Genomic DNA, 6,948 nt, shown 5'->3' on the forward strand with positions numbered 1-6,948 from the left:
GGTAATGTCAGAAGGGGACTTCATTTTCTATGATAACTCTTTTTAAATAGGCTTTATCCTCAGGAAACCTCATAGTATATTGGATATAAATCCAGCATTCTACCTTGCATGGTACAAACCACCGTTTCTGGGCTCCTATTAGATGCATTTTTTTTTTTCGCTGAAACGGTGTCTTGCAAATAAAGCCATTTCTACCTCATTGAAACAGCTTATTTCATTCTCTGTTCAGGAGACTGTAGCTATCACAAGAATCGCTTTACAAATTATTGAAAATCTTTATCCAGAGATGGACGAACGTGATAGAAGTAAAAAAATAACCAGTTCAACATCGTTAAAATGTACTGCATACAACTTACGTCAAAGCTTTATTTCGCTTCTTTGGAGCTGTTCTTATAAATGAAGTTAGTATTTTATATTTCTTTCTTCTCTTTTAAAAAAAAGGAAAAAGTAGCTGCAACATCATTTCAAGAGGGTTCATATACCTTCCAAGTCTCAATCTCGGAGTGGAAAATGCTCAACTCGCAACAAATGTACAAGACTGGACAGGAGTTGAAGTAACCCAATCAACTACACTACTCACTGCATTGTTGTTCATCTGAACCATCAGAACAGTCACGGTAGCCATTACAACGCCAACTCTCCCATATACAATCTTCTTGATTTGCACAAGCAAACTGACTGGATCTACAAGTTACTAGGAAATGACGAATAGTGGGGTTAGAGGCGCTATTTTTTTGTTTTGTTTTTTCAATCTTCTCTATTGGGTTAATTTTCTATATGCAAATATTCCGTTTACTTATCAGGGTATAAGTGGTAGCTAAACATAACATAATAATAGAGTAACATACTTGCAGATGTGAAGGGAACAGCCACCAGCACGAGCAGTAGAACAGCCTGTGGTTTCATGACAATCTATGCGGAAAGTCAAAAGGTTATTTAATTATTTATTAATCATGTTTTTATTCGGGGGGAAGGGAGAAGAACAAATTTTACAATAACATGCTGAGTGTTTTGAGCCGATGAATAGGGGGAAAAAGAAGTTGTAAGGTCTTACGCGCTGTTTAAAGGATTTGTATGGATAAATAAAACCATTTCCAGGAGATAATTAAATTGGAGAGAAAAACCTTGTCTTTCCAAACTAATGTTTTCACAATTGTCATGTTTTGACCGTCTTCCGCTTTGTTGCCGACATTGTGCAAAAGCTACGACCTTTGTTAGTCCGCTCCCCGCACTGTTTTTCTTGCACGGGATAGAAGCGGGCAACCTTGAGCGATCAAGATGGGTCCATGTTGCTTGTAAGGGTAGCCAAAAAGAGCACAGGATCACTTCTTCCTGCCTGCGGGCGCTACCAGCTAAAAGCTGAACAGCGGTAATAGACCACACGGGATGTTGGAAGAATACCAAAAAGTTTGGTGTAACACGAGGTGCAGCCAAATGGTTTACAAACTTTTATTCCTATGATTTTTTTGCTCTCTTTTCCTTTTTTTTTAGTTTTGTTTCTCTTCCTTTTTAATGAACTGTTTAAAGATGAAATGCATCAGTTGTTTCCTTTTTTTTTTCAAGAGGAGAAACAAGTGAGCGTTCGAAAATAATTCAACAACAGTCGACCACTTCAATCTAAAATTAAAGAAGTCCATAGAAGCAACGCTCATTTTACTAGCATTAATCAAGAATAAAACATAAAGACGCAAAGTACCCTAAAAAAGATATTGACCCAAACATGCTTAATATACATAGAAATGTTATTCAGACAACATTAATATTATGCTTGTCAAAGCTGTTTCGTGGTCACAATTAAAATCAGTACTTGTATGATACTAGAGAGCGCTTAAAAACCTTAAAAACAAGCAGCTTAAAATATTTATTTAACAACGAAAGAAAGGAGCTAAACGACGGGCAAAACTTGCTCAGAATCAAAATAAACAAGTGATGATTGGCGACGATTAATTATACGCGGCACCTCATCAGCAGGTTAAGAGCCGAATTATAAAACTAGTAACAATGTTCTCAATGCTTCAAACGGAACCAAAATAAATAAATAAATAAAGACTACCTTTATCAAGGATGTTTCTCTGAGAATGAATAGATCTTCACTAAACAATGTCGAAAGTCGCTGAATATAAATATTCGTTCCGTGATGACATAAGCCGACAAAAAGGAAGACTGTGCTGTTTACTTTGCATAAGGATGTACTTCAGAATCCAATAATTATTTATGTCGATGACCTAACCTCGAATCGAGCCAATAAGAGGACAAGAACATTGGGCGGTTGCAACCATCTGGAGGACTAAATTTACTTCTGAATAAACAGTTTTATGGAACTAGAATTTTATTACCACTTTGTTCTATAATAATATTTAATCCAGCACTTTGGAAAACTTACAGCTACTCACATGGACAGTTTCTGAGAAATCTTATGGCTAGAAGAGAGCTTGTGACAGCGCCCTTACGCATGAAAAGTTGAAGGCGTTTCAAATAAGAAATTACCTTAGACGCTAAATATTTCTTAATATTTCTCGTGAAAATAGATAATTACGCGCATGGTTAGGACTGTTCTATTAGGATAGAAAAGGCGAGAATGATAGTAATAGCTGCGGTAATGACGATGATGATAAATGTGATAAAATATTGACAAACATTCTAACAAAATAAATAATAATAACCTATAGATGGATAGACATCATGTTTTAATTTTTTTAAAGACCACGGCTGATCGGCATTCAAAATATTGTTATCTCTGTTGATCAATTTAAGTATATACACCAACTGTTTGTTTCTGTTTCAGAATTGCAAAGTGTCTCCAATTATTTGTTTTATAATTATAATTATCATTGTTATTATTTTCCTTCCTTATTTTTCGTTTTGTGTATTTTTTTTAAAGCAAAATGCTTACTTGGTTATTTTTTTCTCATTATTTTTATCATTTTTTAAGACGAAAATCGCGTGAATGTTCAAATATTTATCAAGTTCCACAGGCGTGCGTTGGATATGAGATGATAGATAGCCAACGAGGCGCGTAGCGCCTCGTTGGCTATAATCATCTCATATCCAACAAGCGCGAGTGGATTAATTATTTCATTAAAAACGTTAAATTAAATTATTGAATTTTCTTAAATTCTTAGTTCTCTTTTAATTTTAAGCTGACACGTACACTTACCATATTTGTAGATTATGGTATATTGGCTGATATACCATAATGGCTAAGCTGATAAAAAGTCTTGAATTGCATTATCCAATGATCTAGTTTTTAATAAAAGCTGTTAGTTGACTAACTCTAAGGAAAGATGATGGGCAAACAAGGGTGGGGTGGGGGAAGGTACACTCTTTAGCTCCCAAGGTCTGATTGTTACCTCTCCCCTCTAAGTGCTACATATTTCTTTGGAAAGTAAAAACAATAATTCGATGTTCGATTGACATAACAACTTCGAATTTCTACCTGATAAGTCGGAGTATTCTCATTACCTGTTTGCTGGATAATGTATACATATTGTAGGGATAACTTGCATAGTAATTACTTCTGGGAGTTTAAGTTAACCAATCTCTCTTCCCCTCGGTTACAATTTTTAAATGGAATAAATACATGAAAAACAACAACAACAACAATAACATTTCGTGGCTGGTATTATGCGGCGTTTCGTCTTCACAAAGACTCTTCAAATAATTTCGGGAATTTTCAGACAAAATCGTTGAGCGTCGCGCTTGGAGTCTCGTTTGCAAACATCTGTTGATACCTTATATTTTGTAAAAATGACTGTACTCTTATGAAATAAAGACCAAATGACAGAAATAAAGAGCAAAATAGAGAAAGGTTCTGTTAATCTTTACGAAGATATGTTTGTAATGTTCCGTTGTAATGTTCCGTTGTTACCAATCTCGTGCGGTCAGTACTGCGTGTTGCAATTACATTTGCAAAGGCACAACCAATTTGTTGTTTTGGTATGTATGTCATGTTGTGGTTATGTCCCTAGTATAGATGTGTACAAACCTTCAAATGGAAAAATTATTGAAGTTTTCAAATTAAACGTTGAACCAAAGGACGCAGTGACTTTTATACCTTGGCTACTCATCATTAGATATTACTATCCAACTGATATGAGTGGAAAAGAAATACTAATAACGCGTGCTTTCACAAATATCCTGCGATATTTGGACAATTGGCTAGTTGTGTGTGTAATAGGACTATATGCAGACCAATCCGGGGATAATCAGTTAAAAAAAGGAGTTGAGGAAAGCCGGAATTGGACTCGGCTAATAGCCTCGTCCAGTTTTTCTGTCAGGGGAATGTGTTGAAAATTGTATGGCACGTAGTTCTGTAACTCACCGATTATATCGTCAGTCTGTTGTAATTGGGCATTGCTCAGTCATGCTTAAACCCTTCAATGTTTTAAAACTGTCCAATTAAAGATTAATTTGAATAAATTGATCAACGATTATCTATAGATGTATAAATTCTCAGGTAGCTTAAATGTTTTCGAACGCGATGGCTGATCTGCAATCAGTATATTATTATTTCTGTTGATCCAAAATTATACTTATTACATCATAATTCTTTAACCTAAGCCAATCAAGTGAGAGACCCATGACGCTTCCAGTCATCTGGTGACAAATGAATTAAAGTCTAGTAAAGTCGTTAGACAGTTTCAATCAACACCTCTGAAGAAATTTTTCCATTTCCAACAGCTCTCAATTTCGTTTGCTTTGTTTTTATAGTTTTGTTTGTTGTTTTTGTTTCTCATTTTAAATTTGTCTCGTTTAATTTTTTTTTTCTAGTGTGTATTAATTCTTCTTTCATATTGTATTCTTTTATGTTTAGGCAGTTATCAGTAATTGGCAAGCGTTTAGTTGCGATCAAGCGGTCAAGAAAAATGGAAGTTTTACGCCCACTACGCTAATTAACCAAAGTACATAATAATGTCACTCCACCGACAGGCGCCGAGACAAAAAGATGCTCAGCATGGTCTTTTAAACACAACGAATATATGAAATTCATGTATCTGAACTGCGGTTATAGAAACGTATTTGTGAACGATCGTCGTAGTAAAGAACACTATCTAAGCAATAGTGAAAAACAGACCTGAAAAAATTCAGGCCTGTACGGGATTCGAACGACCGACCTCTGCGATATTAGTGCAGCACTCTACCTAAGCCAACTGGGAGCAAGTCATCAAATTAGTCCGACATAAACCCGTAACATGATAAATCAAACACAACAAATGCATGAAATTCATATATCTGAACTGCGGTTATAGAAACGTATTTGTGCACGATCATAGCAGTACGTAAAGAGCACCTTTTAAGCAATTGTGAAGATCAGACCTGAAAAAATTCAGGCCTGTACGGGATTCGAACCACTGACCTCTGCGATACTTCTGCAGCGCTCTACCAATTGACCTAACAAGCAACTGGGAGCATGTCATCAAACAAGTCCGACATAAAAATTTCTCCAATTCACGATCTTTCGATGGCTCTAAGGAAATATATCAGGAAATGTTTCAGCAACAAAGTAAAATGTTGAAAGTCTGGTGGATCAACGAAAGTAAACGAAATACTGAACTGAAAGTGTTTCAGGTAACCAGGCAACCTCGACGCTCCAGGGTCACAAACATTATAAATTAGATAGATAGATCGTTTATTAAATATTACTTTTGCAGTCGTAAAACTGAATTGCGTGTTTTACAGATAACATTGGTTAACACATAGAGCTAAATACAATTATATAAATGTAAAAGCCTAATACGATAAATCTGGAATATGTGATTATCTAAAGTTAAATTAGACTTTCTTTGAAGCTTTAGGGGCTATTATGCGCACCCTGGGACATAGCATAAAAGAAAGCGCGTCGAAAACGTTCCGTGTAAGAACATGCAAAATTATATATCTCTTGACGCCTTAAATTATGACTAGATTTTTTCCTTGATGGCAGAAGATGGCACAACTTATGCTCGGGATTATTAGCGATGGATTCGGACAAATGATGACAGAGTTCTATGCGTCTATCATACAAAGTTTGCAGGCCTAGACTGTCAAGGCATTCCCAATATGACATTTCAGGTGAAATTATGGAAAGCACACGTTTCTGAATTCTTTCTATATCCTCATTAAGATAGGCCGGGAGTGCATGATGGAACACTGGAGCGCAGTATTCTAGTATAGGTCTAATTGTTGTACAATAAAAGTTCATAATGTCAGTAGGGGGAACACGGGCCCTTTTCAAGAGGACAATAAAATACAGGCGCTTATTTGCTTTCTTAATGCATGCAGTCTGCAATGTGATTGTTCATTTCAAGTCACTGGATATCGTAACACCTAATATCTTCGCGGGGTCGGTGACAGGAAGCTCGTGACCATCTACCTCGAGAGGGGAGAAGTTATGAGGGTTAATTATCTGCTAAAAGAAGGCAAACTTGGAGCGGATCCATCGAAAATATCAATATAATCAGGAACACTAACAAGAAGCTAGCCCATTGTAATGCTAAAACGGATGACTGAAACAAATATTACATTGACAAATTCGACTGCAAACTATGGTTTTTTTACACGTGCAAATGCTCTGCACCTTAAACATAGTAAGGCAACGATACTCTGAAAGTTGATTTCAAAGGTGAATTAACTAACCAAAGGCAAATAAAACGTCTAAGAAAATCATCTTGATCTTGTTCGTTGTGGAAGGCTGCTATCTGCTAAGAGTCGGACCCTAAATAATGCTGCAAGTCGCCTCACCCGTGAGATCCTTGTTTAAGCCACAAAGGTTTTTGGGATCGCCACGTAGCTAACATCGCATAAAATTCCTGGAAGATAATATACGGCGAAGGGTTGTTTTAATGTCCGAGAAAACTGTTTTGGAGAGAAATCACTTTTTCGCCACAGAGGAATGTAGATGGATTTTGTCGATGTTGATGCGTACTCAGCTGCTGCACCGTTCATGATCGCCGAATGGATCATGGCAGA

Source organism: Stylophora pistillata, chromosome 5 (assembly GCF_964205215.1).
Source record: "Stylophora pistillata chromosome 5, jaStyPist1.2, whole genome shotgun sequence".
Taxonomy (NCBI): Eukaryota; Metazoa; Cnidaria; class Anthozoa; order Scleractinia; family Pocilloporidae; genus Stylophora; species Stylophora pistillata.